This window comes from Galleria mellonella, unplaced genomic scaffold, assembly GCF_026898425.1.
Source record: "Galleria mellonella isolate WM207_F2 unplaced genomic scaffold, CSIRO_AGI_GalMel_v1 utg300, whole genome shotgun sequence".
Lineage (NCBI taxonomy): Eukaryota > Metazoa > Arthropoda > Insecta > Lepidoptera > Pyralidae > Galleria > Galleria mellonella.
The window spans coordinates 3,646,230-3,662,505 of NW_026442068.1; positions in this window are offsets into that span (position 1 = coordinate 3,646,230).

The following is a 16,276-nucleotide window of genomic DNA, read 5'->3' on the forward strand; positions in this document are numbered from 1 at the left end:
AGTAGAGCATACTTAACCAAATTATACCGAAGTGTTTACAACTTCTGAAACTTGTAACGTCCATATGCATCTACTAAATAATAATCTATCATGTGTCTGGGGGAAGTAAATGTGTAACTGTAGTAGAAGTACATAAACGCTAGTCCCCATTACTGGCAATGTGGTGTACATTACCAGTAATGGGAACTAGCGCTCAACCTCTACGCGGTCTCCCTGGAAACTATCGTAGTTAATTCCTAATTCGTCACGATAGACACTGATATGCCCTGCCAGCGTAAACTAATGACGCTAGCGGTTTTATCATTCCATTAATAAAAATAGAATCTATCTCTTCCTCCCCGGGGGATCAATACGAAATCATTATATCCGGTGACAGGTTCCATTCCCCTGTGGGTCCGTCGAATAAAAATGATGATGATGTGGTGTCAGTGCGTACCTGATGCATACGCGACATATATTTAGCAGAAACGCATTGCTTATAACTAAAGCTAGAAGCGTTCCGTATTTACAAACTTTTACATGAAATACCTACACATGCAAGATACAAGCAAATTGTATTTTCCCAAGCATAAAATAAATCTAATGGGAAGGAAACAGTTTTCGCTGAAATGGAACGAGTCGAACTGGCCGCAGAACGTCCATGCAAAACGGTACATATATTCCTCTAGGAAAATTCTCTGCAAGTCTCAGACCTCGCGGGCCTGCTTGATATTTTTAAGGAAACACTCTATTTGTGCGCTTGGCATATGGCTGATGCTCGGCAGCTCACAACATTTGCAATTCCACCTTGTCTAAGCGAAAACGTCGCACCCGCGTTACAACGAAATCAAGTCAACTGACAATGTAACTTGAAATAGGAGTAGACTTTGGATGGATTATAGACCAGCGTAGTTTCAACTTGATTACATTTCGTAGTTACTGGCTATAAAGTTTTATTGAAATATAAAATATTCTGTACAGGTGAGCTTGTTGGTTGTGATCGAGATATGTAACTGGAACGAATATATGTATGTACCACATAAATAACATATATAATTCTGATCCTTTGAATACATCCAAAGTATTAGTATTGAATATAAGTAATTAATTAGATGAGCACAGAATTACCATACCTTAAAGTATCATTTTTTAAAACTACTCGACCTAGAAATATATTCTATGAGTTTATCACCATAAAGATTGTCATAAGATTCTAATTCCCTATTTACTTCATAAAGAATCTAATTTAAAAATATAATGTATTTAATTTAAAATTTTATTCTACGAAGAAGCTTCTTCAATCATGATGAACCCAACTCAATACAAAAAGAATTATCAATAATATCGGTTCAAAATTGACGAAGATACAAAATGAATTCAGTAACTCCCTTTTGAAATTGATTTGAAATGAAAATAATAATATAATTTAATAAAGTTGTATTGTATATGTGTTGTATATGTTCTATAAAACTGTGTAGAACGTGTAAGTACATTTTTCCTTTTTATATAAACCACGAGGCATCGAGCCAAGGAACCTTCCACATTTAATTTGTTTATATTTTCTATGTAGACACAATTTCACGTTATCGTTTCAGATAGGCGGTATGAAAGTAAAAAATATAGTATGATTTATGCGAATCCTATGTTTAACGTCAAATTTATAAGCGGACACTACGAGACCAAATATTAAGGCAACATAATAAATAAAGTAATTACCCGCATTTATCGCTATTTAAATCTATCTAATACGGAGTTAAGTTAGACATTCATTTATTGTGTAAAAATCTGAAAGCACGGCATCTTAAAACTCTACATAGGTACCGAACTTTATTAATTAACGCATAGTTACATCCCAGAAAAATTTCTATAAAAAAAGTTATTTTTTATTAATTATCAATAGCAACAATCTTTAGGTTTTTTAATTACTAATAACAGTAAGAATATAGGAAATGAAAAAAAAGATTGTACAAAAATACTTCAATGTAAGTTTACTTGAATAAAAACAGTTCTTTTTTGTTTCTTTTAATGTTTTTTTTTTTTTATATAAAATATTAAGATTACTGAATAGAAATAATATTTTTGTACGTAATAACTGTGAACGTGTTACTATTAATTTCTCAATTTTAATTATGTATAATATATTTGTTACAACCAGTTATATTCAATTATGTACCAACATCAGTTGTGGCCATACTTGTATATCCATGAACATTCACCTAAATGAAATGTAAATACCTAAGTAGAATGTAGGAAGCAACATTCGACGAGGAGAGTGCCTCGTTGTTTATATTCGTGCCGCCAGAGGGCGTTCCGGTTTAATTATCAAATGCTTTTGTATCATTTACGTTACGTACCTGTGTGTTATATTTTGTCAAAATTAATAAAATTCCTTTTTAACACAATACTTATTTACGTCAACACTCTTTAGAACTTTTAGTCAAAAAAAATTTAACTAACTAAACAAAACGTAAGTAAAACATACTCACATTTTGTTTATTTGTAATTATTTTTGTATTCGTATGAAAACAACAACGATCATATAAGTCATTAAGATTTCTAGTAATATTAAAAAAAAAAATGACAAAATGATACTCTTCTTTTTACAACCAACTACAAAAAGAAGAAGGTTCTTGATTCAGGTGTATTGTTTTATGTTTGTTACCTTATAATTTCGTCAATTATAAACCGATTTGGAAAATTCTTTTATTATCTAAAAGGTTATTCTTACAGATAATAGGAATTTTATCAAAATCTGTTCAGCACTTTAATATTTAATTAAAAAGTAGTCTTGCCACAACTTTATAATTATAAATATCCAATTACAATAATTCTAAAAAATAAAAACGTAAATAAACGTTAATTTATAGATATGTACTATTAAAACTACATATATGCAAATTTATAAAAATATGACAGATATACATACTTTAATACAGTAGACATATAATAATTAACCCTCCGCCAACCGTGTGTTTTTTTTTTGCATACCGTCAACCGTCACGGACTTTATCGTCCCAGACGATAATTTGACTTACTTAAAGATAGGGAAAAATTCCAAAAAAATTCGAGGAATACGTTCTAGATTTGAAGTTTATGTTTCCATAGTTTTTGACTTGAATACTTTACCCCCTGGTGATATAAAATTTTGTAATTAAAATTCTACAAAAACCGTTATTTCTAAGATGTCACTAAAAAATCGATATCTTGGATATAAATTAGTTTTAAGAAGAAATGTTTTGGAGATTTATTCTTCATATAAGCGCCTTTCAAAATCTTGCCTATGAGGTATGCGTGTGTGTAATTTTTTTTAACAGAGGGCTTCGAGACCCTGTCCTTTTTTTCTTACAAAGATATGCATCAGGTCCAAACTTGACGCGGACGATATTGTTCTATACAGTTGGCGGAGGGTTAAAATATATTTCGAATTTATGTTTTGAATTAATATAAATTTTGTATATATATATATAGTGTAGGTAATTGACTTTAACTTATAATTAATTTCTGCCGTATGGTCCCATCATAGAAAAGGCTATCCCTTCCTTTCCTGTGGGTGTTGTAAGAGCCGACTAAGGAAAGTGAGGAATGGGCAACAGCGTCCCTCTTAAAATATCTCTAAAGTCTGACTGCGGTCGCATATCCACCTGGCAAGCGTGGCGACTACTGCACTGCTAACCCCCCCCCCCCCCCAGGAGAGGCTTATGTTCAGCAGTGGATGATTAAAGATTGATATGATGATGATGATGATAACTAATTTCTAAATAAGTATTTGATTTTGAAAATAAACAAAAATATTTGATAACTTGTAAATAATATTTTTAAAATTGTACAAATAATCGTTCCAATAATTAAATAAAAATAAATATATAAATAATCAAATAATTGTATAAAAGGGGTTCGTTTACATTATTTTACGATCCTGACAACGATTATGTCTGCGGATAAAGAGAAAAACAGAGGTTTTACTGGAATAATATTAAAATTCCGTTTGTTTGTTACAAATTGAGGAAACGGGAAGGGCTCCTCTAATGAGATAATAACATTTGCGACACAGGTGGCCTGGGCCTCGGTCGAGAGCGACCCCAAACATAGACCTTGCTATTCTGAAAAACACTATTACATTATATAAAAAATATGAATTTTCTTTTGTATTTCTGCAGATACAATAAAAAGTTTACCGCATTTATTTCGAAATAATCAGTTTATATTATTAGAATATAGTTTAAATTAAGAAAATTTAAACTATTTTGTGCATTTTTATAACATGAATATTTGTGTTCGAAAAAATAAAATTGAAAATATCAAACTTTTTATGTATAGGATATTTACTCCTGTCCTGTGCTTATCCTATATTAATTTCAACCGATTTAAAAACTTTTAGCACTTTTAAAATATTCTCACAGAAATTTTATCAAAATCGGTTCAGCTACTGGTTTTGCTACAATTGAAGTCGTTGCTTTCTATATAGAACAAGATATATTATTATAAAAAATAAATCATTAAAATCGATTTACAACTGGCGAAGTGTAGGCATAATGTAGGAAACCTGTTTCATATCAGAAAAAAAAAACTGTTGTTTACCTACGATTTCAATAAATACAAACGTAATACGTAAATATATTTTAAATATTCCGATCGTTTTGTACATTATGCTTACAAATTGAGGCAATATATTCAGAGGCAGTCTGATTTGTTTTAACATTCATAACACCTGAACGATTCAACGCAGACAACTTTTGGAATATTCCTCTCAACAACAACGTAGCTCCATTCCGCACGAATAATGTCACCTCGAATCGGCAGGTTTAACGGTTGCAAGTGCCCGGCACGTAGACACCGTAATTCAGTCCGCAGGTGCGACGACAATCCGAAGACAAGTCTACACATAGAAATTTAATAAAACTTCCCTTGCAAGGTTTACGGCGGAGCCCGCGCCTCCCGCACCCACGCAATCCGCGATTTGTCAAAGAAACGAACTTATGCAACTGATGTGTCTAACTTATGCGTGTACTACTCGCGTTTTAGAAGGTTAACCAAAATTTAGATAACAAATAAATGCCACAGCGCCATCTACCTAGTCTCGAACTAAGTATAGTTTGTATATATGGCCTATTTGGGTCACTGTGATGCACTTGGTGAAAACATATTTTCATACTTTGTCTTTTGTTTTATATATTTAAAAAAGTGTAAATAATCTGATTGTATAAACTCATTTGTTAATTTACATGTGTCATAAATGCCTCGGATAAAGTGTTTATCTATCTATATAGACAACTGATAAAAATACGTAAATATTTTTTAGTAAAATAAAAATAATGTCTGTCCTACTATTCTTTCATGCAAGTACTACTACTTTTGTGAAGCATTTTCTAATATTAAGAGCTCATCTCAAAGGTCTATTTATAGTTCATATCTAAGGTCTTATTATTAATAATATTATAGTACACATAACTCGCAGTTTATACTCCATATCGCACGACAATCCAGAATATTATTTACCACAGTAATAAATTTCAATTAAATTAATTAATTTAATTAATAGAACCTGGCGACGATTACCACTTTACAAGTAGACTGTCAGCTTATTTATCATTCTAATTTGCATAAAAAAAATTTCAACTTCATACATAAACAAAGATTTTGTATACATAGTTATAAGTATTCATATATCCAAATATCTATACAAATATTTATTTAATATTCTTATATAAATTATATGTATTGTATCAAAAGTGTTAATATATAAACTTATTCTAAAGAGCGCAATGAATACCCTAAAAAACTGAAGTCTGTTCATTGTAAGTTATTTTACGTATCTCTCTTTACAAACTTCAAGTATACGAATAAGAATCAAGTATAAGAATATTCTATACTTCAGGAAGATACTTAATAAGTTCATCACGAGTATTGCTTTACATAATGATCTCAGATGAGATCGGAACGAAATTCATTACCGCGTTGGTGCGTACAATCTTTTTTGTATGAAACCTCAGGGAGCTGGTAATGGGGAAAGTTTCTCCTTCCGTAATTGTGTGGGCCGATGCAAGGTAATAAATAACCACAGGCTGTGGCCCTCTGATTGAACTTGTTAATGAATGAAGGATAAGAAATTCGGAAATCGAAACGTATAGAAGATTATGGAGGGTGAACCTTTTTCGGCTGAAAAATGAGATAACTTTCCTTTTCAACCCGATTTACAGCGATATCGGGATACTAACTTTATCAAGTTTTCCAAGTATAAAATCTAATTTATGCAAAACCGTTTATACCCAGATATGCATATAGATATATGCCGGGACTGCATGTACTTTACTAGTCAATTTTGATCCTAAATTAAGGTCTAGTATGTAGTTTAATCTTTAGCTCAAATTTAATTGATTGAATTTCCTATATCAAAATAAATTTTTATTAGTGAGAAAAATAGTAATACGTACGTATGATATATCCGAAAGGACTCAGTGTAGGACAGGTGTGTTACAAACATTAAGGTGAATAGTTTATTTTGTTTATTTTATTTTATAAACTCTTTTTCTTCTTCTTGTTACACTTAATATATACATATAAATAAGACAAAACTGCAAAGTTTACACAAAAAAATAGAACTTATTTATTGAATAGTCAGAAATAAATTACCTTCTCTTAGTTATCTACCCTTATTAGTAACTTACTTAGTTTTCATATAAATTGAAACTTGTATCGTCTCTATCTATTTTTGTAATATATACATACTTTTACAGCTATATATTTTCCTAGTAGTTTACAATTTTTACTCGACTTTTGCCATTATGTATCGGAGTACTCAACTTGTATTGTACATTTTAATAAATCCAACATGTTTAAAAGCGAACTTCAAACCATCATCACTTAGATTAATTTGATATGTTTACGGTGTTTGCCATATTGTAAAATTAATTAAAAATATATATCAACATAGAGATTATTCTTCTCAGCCACCTTCGAGATCACGGCTATTGGGTCTTCAATATGAATTAGTATTTGTATTAAGTTAACTATTAAACTCTGATACTGTATTGTAATTTCATTGACTCAATGACTTATACAAATTGTTAACATTGTCTTTATTACCGGAATCTAGTCTTACTCACAATATGACCTACTTATTTCACATAAAGTTTTTTGAAACTACAACAATGTAGAAAATACCTTTCCCTCGACGGACGCTTCCATTACTCACGAAATACATTTGTTATACGTAACAAAATTGTTATCATCTCTTTATAGGATAAATAAACCAAGATCTAAAAATACAAGCTTTGTAAGAGAAAAAAGGGTAAATCTATTGCTCAGTCCGGATGTTGCTATCAATAATTCCGTTCAAGATATGCATTAAAAAATGACTTTCCCCATGTCAAAGGGCGGCGGTGTTTTCTTAACAAAGTGAGATCGTGCCCAGGGCTCCAATGAGACGATCTGAACCCTTGTTTTTCTTTGAAACAACTCACTCTCAAAACACTGACCGAACGTCTGAGACATAGGGGAATCTCAACTTTGTGACTTACGTTGCTTTGTGCTCAGACGATCAAGCATATCCACGTCATGAATATTCAATATTCATTGTTTGACTAATTTTAAATTTGATATAACTCCGCTGATGTGTAATGTAAAGATTCAGTTATAATCAATCAGAGAAAAAAACTAAACAGCTAAAGAGATGATGACATAAGGGTTGCTTATTTTCTTTGTTCCAAAATTAATATCCATTTACGTCTTATTGAATATACACATAAAGGACCAAAGGTACACGTTAACATTCATTGTTTCGCAATTTCAATACTGCAACGGTTAAATGTGTGGCTTTGCATACATTAGGTTCCCAGTTCGATCCTTAGTGAAACCAATTTATAAAATAAGCTTCTCTGATTAAATTAAAATCTAGAAGTGTTGCGGGTTTTACTATAAAATTTAAAGGGAATTAGAACAAACTCTATTTTTCAAAACAATTGGTGCAAAGTATATAACCATTTCAGATAAGATAGTTTTCAATTCTAAAAAAACAAGATCAAATTAAAAATGTGTTGATGCTGCTGATCATCGCTGCTCACTTAAGAGTATATGATTAGTATTTAAAATCCGACTCTTTTATAACTGAGAACTTATACTACTTTCTCCAATTTGTAAAAATCTTTCAAATTAATTTACAATTGCCAATACTGCATACGATGAATATTAGTATCTATAGTTTAAAACCATATATTTATAAATACAGTACTTTATATAATTGTGTAACTTAGATAATAATGTAAAAAAATCATACCTCTGTTGGATTTCAATTAGAACGCTATCAAACCCTTTGCGGGGTCACATCATATTACAAAAGGACAACGCGAGTGCCCGTTTATTCCATACCCGGCCAATTAAATATGCCCTGACAACTCCACAATGGTGTCATTTTCCAACATGCATGTAAAAGCAAAAGATTGTATTTATTATTTATAATAAATATAATATATTATGCAGGATAATAGGTTTCTATAGTAATTTAACTACGTAATCCTAACTTTACATGTATATGATATATCCTTTAGCAATACAAAGGTTGTAAGCCTCTTAGTAATAAAGAGAAATGAAGCACAAGTACACCATAGTTACTCCATTGATACTTATTTAACAATAAATGTGATATATTCTATATAATGACCACGTGGTTTACCATATTTGGTCACTCTTGATACGTCAGGAAGCTCCGCTCTGTTCAACGGTTGGACAAGCAAATAGCAATCTTTTTATATCTACACGGCCGAATTCGAGTAAACTAGTCAGCGAACCCATGTGTTTTTTCTTTTACTTTTTATTCAAGTATCATTATAATAAATAATAATAAAAACAATTAAAATATTTATAAATTAATGTTTATATACACTATAAGAATAATTTATTGCAAAATTTGGTATAATAACAATTTTAATATTTTTAAAGTAGCTAATCTGATTTTTATTAATAAATGTAGGTACACATTTTAACACAAGATATTTAAGTATACTAATATAATTTAAAAAAATATCTATCACATGTATTATGTTTTCAATTAGTAGTATAATAATTAGTATTATAATTATTTGTAACTTTTTCTCTGAGAACATTGAATAACAAACAAGCAGTCTGCCTTGTTGAAAAACGACAAATATTGTCTATTGATATGAACAGCATTAGAAACATCACGGAGTACTCTTTGATGTTCATATTTCTCCTTAAGCGCTACTATTCCTGCGAACTATGATAAGCTTATAGATAATAGAATTTATTGTATCTCGTACACACACACTGCTTTATTTAATAGATAATTTAGACTATTTTTATATTCCTTGTTTTGAACCCCTCAAAATCATATTTTTAGGTAATAAAACATCCTGCTAGCCCCATGAATAACTTGGTTTTCCCATTGGACTAGTTTAGAAAACTCAGTTGAAACTTCACCTCCATTCTATCGCAAAGTGTAAACACAAAATATCACATTTATTTACATAATCAATACGTTTATTTGTTATAAACTACGATTGTGTGAAACTTGGAATATTGATAGGACTAGTAAATCAAATGAAACGCGCTCAGTGCGTTTAGAAAACACTCGGCAAAGCTTGACATAGCTTAATTATTATTAATCATAATAATATATATTAAAAACTAATTAGTAAATAATGTTACAGATATATATATATATATATATATATATATATATATATATATATATATATATATATATATATATACGTACGTACTTTAATATTGTAGCCTATGAACACCTGTAATACCAGAGGTATTATGCGTGCGTTGCCGACCCTGAAGAAACCTCTTTACCCCCCTTTTGAAGAACCCCATGTTGTTATATTTATCGAGAGTAGCTCTACAATTATATCCACATATAATTCGGTTACAGTTTCATTTCTTCAGTTATATTACCAGGCCTTTTCCTCACTAGTGACTTATTATTTAAAAAAAGAAAAGCTTCACATCTTTGAATAGTTCTGAATCTATTCATTGAATACTATTATTTACATCAAATTATGACTCCACTGTAGCAGTACCAGAATTCAGCGACTAGATAAAATTGCACCGGATTAATTTACCTGTTCGAGCGATCCGATCCCCTGCTGCTGACAGCCTTTGTACTGGGTTATGCGTGGACTTCATTACTCAATCACATATCTATGACAAAGATTAGGTAAGGAAAGAAATCAGCGAGAATTAATTTAAAATAATTCATTTTTCTTTACAGTTTCAATATAGAATAACATTATAGAGTTTTATATAATGAAATTAATTTTATAAGAAATTTCTTTGGATTGGAATATATATGTATCTATAATATAATGTATACATTTATCGGTATTTATTTGTATAGAAATATAAAAAAAAACAGGGATAGAAAATTATTTGTATTCACAATAAAGCATGTTCATAAAACTAATATCTAAATGTATATCTACTTATTCAGTGTTACTTAGAAATAATACCAAAACATTTATGAATAAACGAAATAGTAACAGGACAAAAGCGTTCTCATAATATAACTAATCTGTCGACAATACAATAGTTTGTTATAACAAGAAACCAGCCATCTTTGTCCACAAGGAAAATATTACCCAACTAAGGCAATAACGAGGGCCGTTAGTTGTGAAGTTTGCTCAACTTTCGTCAACTATTTTTGTTCATCATAATAGCGAAAGTTTACAGAAACGATGTTGGACAATCTGCTTGCTATTTTCTATAGTGGGACTGTCTTTATTCCGTGATTAGTTGATAACTTTATTTTACATATTCGTTACAGTTGTAAATTTTCAAAGTACCACAATCTGCCTCCATACTCAGTGTCATTATTCTATGTGACTACATAAAGTAAACGGGTCAAACTACCTCATTATTAAAATTTCGTACACGCGTATTATTTGGAAAGAAGAAGGATATATACTACTTTATATCATGGACCAAATTGTAAGTATAGACAAGAAACTTGCACAATTTAATAATACTCTTAGATGTTTAGATATTATCAGTATCAAAACAAAATCAATTTCAAGTTATCTAATTCTATTTTATCCGTAAGAACAGAGACTTTCCAATACAATACTCCAACCTCTTCCTTCCACACAATTGAACTGCGAAGCTACACCCACGACTACCACAAAAACTGGACTAGATATCAATATTTTTTGTAACTCCAACGAGATTGTTCCATTACTTGTTATTGTTTGTAACTTTTCTTAATAAAACGTACGTTCAGCTAGAAAAATGTTCGCTATGTAGAGAACTGCTTCATAAAAATAATACCGTATTCTTTATGACATTGCTTTTTGATAGTATTGTTAGGAAAGTTTCAAGACTTATATAAAATACCATAAGAGTAGATAATTCAAAAGAACTATCAAACTTTTATAGATATAATATTATTAAGATAACAAATGAAAAATCTAACTATAAAATAAGTGTCAAGCGGTTTATAACCAGCCGTCTTAACTCAAAACTTTGGTCTAGCTAAGGCCCTGATATAGTCTTATTAATATAATAAAACTGTAATAGACGATATCAGTATATAGAAGGCATTTAAAATAGGAACCAAAATATTTTTTAGTAATATTGTCTGTCTGTCTGTATGTTTGTTCCGGCATCACACAAAAACTATTACACCAAATTAAATGCGATTTTGACTGTTGTATTCCTAAAGGTCTAACTTAAAAACTAGTGTTAGTGTATATTATATTTTGACACGCCATCTAAGTCTATTTCATTAGTTTTCCTACTTCTAAAATCCGCATGTACGAAATAGCTGGCAAAAGTTAGTAAATCATAAAAAATCAACAATCTCTTCCTTTCGCTTGTCCTTCTTTGATTTTCTTTTTTCGTAGTTTAAATATGTAGTTAATATTTTTTTTTAATTTACTCTTTGGTCCGTTTTTTTCTACTGCTTGTAGTGTAACATATGATATAAAAAACTAACGCTTTTACAAGTATATACCTAGATACTGTATATTCTTTGTATCTCTCTCTTCAGTCGTACACTCTTGGCAGAGTGGTCGTGGTTTTCACAATGACGGTGGATCGTCGGTGAGGCTCTCCTTCGCGATTGAGGTCCTCGCAATATGTCTCCATCTACTTCTGTTCGCCGCCGAGCGAGAGCACTCCACAATAGATTTCTGTGTGGCCGTTTTGATGAGGTCAGTCCATCGCGTTGGCGATCTACCCCGAGAACGTTTGCCTTGTACCGCTCCTTGGACAATTAAACGTTCCATACAATCTTCATTCCGGATGATATGGCCGAAGTATTTGAGAATTCGTATACGAACAGTTGACGACAATCTCTCTCTGATTTTCAGTTCGTTCAGAATGGAAACGTTAGTTCGAAAGGCAGTCCAAGGTATTTGCAGCAGTCGTCGCCAGCACCACATCTCTAGAGCATCAATTTTTCGGCGTTCTTGTTGCCTGATCGTCCAAGTTTCTGCACTTCTTTGTATACATGTATTTAATTTGAACACCCAGGCGTCCCATGTGTAGCACTTCATAACCAACGGCGCCAGTAAGCCCAAAAGCCTGATTTATAATCTTGTATCCTTTCGCGACCCACGTCACTCAATTTGTACAATAAATAATCGTTCCTCCGTGACAACTGCCGCGGAACGGATATTTGTTACTGTGCCCTGAATACCGAGTGGTCGGAGACTTATTTTTTGAAATATTTCGCGTCTTCGATAAAAAACCAATCAAATAACTATAAATATTTCTTAATAGAGGAAATTCCAGTGTTTTTTTTTTTGATACAATTTAGAATGGCAAACAAGCTGACTGCCCACCTGATGGAAAGTGGTAACCGTCGCCTATAGACATGAGCAGTACCATGGACATATCAGAGTATACTGTTTCGCCCATGATACCCCCATGAGTTGCCATTCCCGAGGACTCGGGTGTTATTCCTCTGTACCCTGTAAATTCACGCCATATCCTACCCATCAAACCGATACAAATACAACTGTTTTACGGTTGAAACACGAATGAGACAGAGGTACCCAAGCGAACGGCTTTTGTACAAAGTCTCCCTCTGGTGTGGTGATGAAGTGAAAATACAACCATCACAACCAATACACATTATTCACCATGGCTTTTATTTGTTCTTAAACAGAAGAAGCGATTAGTGAATTATAACAGATCTAGCTTTTACCCGCGACTTCGTCCGTCTGACCGGGGTATGGTCACTGACCGGAATAAAAAGTAACCTATATTCTGCTCCATTCTTTATAGTATCTGTATAACAAATTTTATAGTAATTGGTTGATCTATAAAAGATGTAAGAAGAAACAAACTATCTCTTTCACATTTATAATATACTCGTAAGGATATCAGCACAGGTGACTTCAGATCCGGAAATGCCCCCTGAAACACCCATACCCAGCGGTAATCGTTTACCCTAAACATTTACTGCACATCTGGTATATGCTACACCTTACCTTTAAGCCACTTTTTCCTTATTTACCACCTCAGTGATATAAAGAAAACCAACAAAAATACCTGAAACATTGTAGGCTGTAACGAAAAATATATACATCCTTATTTTTGATCCTCGAGATCAAGAAAGAACATAATACATCGTTCTGTAATATAAGATATTAATTAGAAGTTACGCGCGTTAATATATACGAGAATATCTCAGAAGAGAAGGTCTGAGAATATTTTTTTCCATTTATACATACTCGTAAGTCGCGGGGCAGTATAATGAGTAATCATTTCCCCATTCCAGCGACCAGTGGAGATAGTTGTAAATAAATTGCTGTACCTACTGTAAGAACGGGGTCATTATTTTCTTTTTACTGCCTGCTATTGTTAACAATATATATATATAAATATACATTTAAAGTTTGTTCCTGTTGTTACTTTTTCCGTATAGGAATAAATACATTTATAAAGTTCTTCCAATATGTATTTATATTTTTAAATAGCAGGTCTTAAGTAACTAGTTCTGAATATTTTGCACCTACTTACATGTTACAAGTTTTAACTAATTTTAACAAATTTTTTTTTTACTATTATATACAATATTCATCTTCTAATTCTAATGAAGAAATATCCATCATTTCGATCATTTTATTTGTTCACTACTAAAAATTTGCTAAATAAGCAATCATTCCTAAACTATAATGTTCTAGTACCGGACAAGAGCTTAACAAAATTGAACTAAAGAAGATTAAGCAACATACAAATATAGTAACATGATGTTCATTCAACATACAAGAATTCGCTTAAGTTTGCGAGACCGGTGTAATGGAAAAGTTAATTTTAATGCGAAAGGCCACTATCCTCTCGTTATCCGGCTTACTTTGAAACTCTGCGCGCATTTTCTAAAGGGATTGACTCTCTTTCGCTACACGTTTATTAATATCTACCTATATTAGAAGAAAGTTTGCTATTTTTACAAGTTTCCATTACAAAAGTTCTGTAAGTTTCTGGAAATAGAAGGTTTAATAAACACCCCTGTTATTTTATTCCTAAATTAATTACTGTTATAAATCAGTGTTGGCTAATTCTTTTGTTATAAACTTTCTTTTGTTATAAATAAAAATATAAGCTTAATTATCATGTACATCTAAACTTAATACCTACATTATAGTTAATATGAAACTATACTACTAGTACAAGTACTTAAAAGAACAAATAATAAGAAATAACAATTCCGTCGACCTAAGGGCCTTATATTTTTTACGGTAGGTTAAAAATAAACGGCACACGTTTTGTAATAAATAGAATGGTATTAAAAGTTGAGCGAAAGCAATTGCTGAAGTTTTACCAATTTGGTAGAATAAAGAGGGTTTCAATCAGTTACTGGCAACACAAACTAAAGCTGCGACACAACACACCTTCAACAAATATTTCCCGAAATTTTCCAATGCGTTAAAGGGGTGAAACTTTCATATGATATTGAGGTAATAACAAAGTATTACTTTTTATTCGACTCTTCAATAACATTCTATATTGTAATCCAAAATTAAAACATAACCTTACGTAAGATTCGAGCAACTTATATTGTAATTTAATTATTAATTAGAATATTTTGTTATACAGGTACTTAATTATGTAATGCAGGGTGTATTGTCGGTAATTTTAAATTTTAATTTCGCAAAAAATATCTTTATTGTCACTATTAATACATACTTATACAAATAGGCTTCTATATTATTAATATAAGTATAAAAGTGTTTCTTCTAAAGACACCACTAAATTTACTAGTAGATGTCAGATTACAATTTTGGTAATTACCAATTTGCAGCATTATTATAGATAATGTCTCCAATTATAAATTGGTAAATAAAAACATTTGCTTTTTTACTAAATATATCTATCTACCAATTATCTATATAACTTTCAAGTAACTATATAAATATTTTACATTAAATCCTACCTAATGAATTCATATGATTTATTTATAGCAGATATAATATTCATACAATGATAGTGTTGAACATTAATCTATAATTATATTCAATAATAACACCTGTACAGATAATAATAGGGTAGGCATCAATTGATTGATATAGTAAGTAGTAATTAATTCAATATCACTAACAAGCCGCGCAACTAATCAATCGACTAATCGTAGTAATTAATTGGACTCGACGTAGTACACGCCCGTGCGACTTCGATAAACTTCGATTGATTGAAGTTAATAGACATTAGGTAAGTTGTTACATTATTTGAACAGATATTATTTTGATAAAACTTACTAACTTGGTTATATATAGAAAATTCTGTTTTCTTATTCATGTACGTACTCAATTAGGGTCCAAATTTAGGTTATTGTTCATTTATTTATCCTAATTCAAGCGGGAGAAACTCTTGTAAATTTGGTTGCTATTTTTTGTGGAATGAAAATGGAATTGTTGAAACTCTGCACTACTGGTTTACACTAATGGGGTACTAGTGAGCCATGATAGGTGAATATACAGTCAGGTCAATTTCTACACAAGTCAATGAATGTACTAGGAATTAACTACGAATATGTTCGGAAAGACCTCGTGCAGGTTGACCTGATAGGATATATTGTTAACAATGAGTTGTAACCTCCTCATTAGTAAGAATCCTTTCCCTTAAATTGGGTTTTTTAAGACAGCTGTAAGCTACAATAATATTTGGACCATTATGAATATATATATATATATATATATATATATATATATATATATATATATATATATATATATATAATTGTCATCAATGTAGTACCATATATATACATACTTGTCACTGTCAAAAGCGGCAAATATTATGTTTGCCCGTAGCGGCAAAAAGGGCCCTATTATGC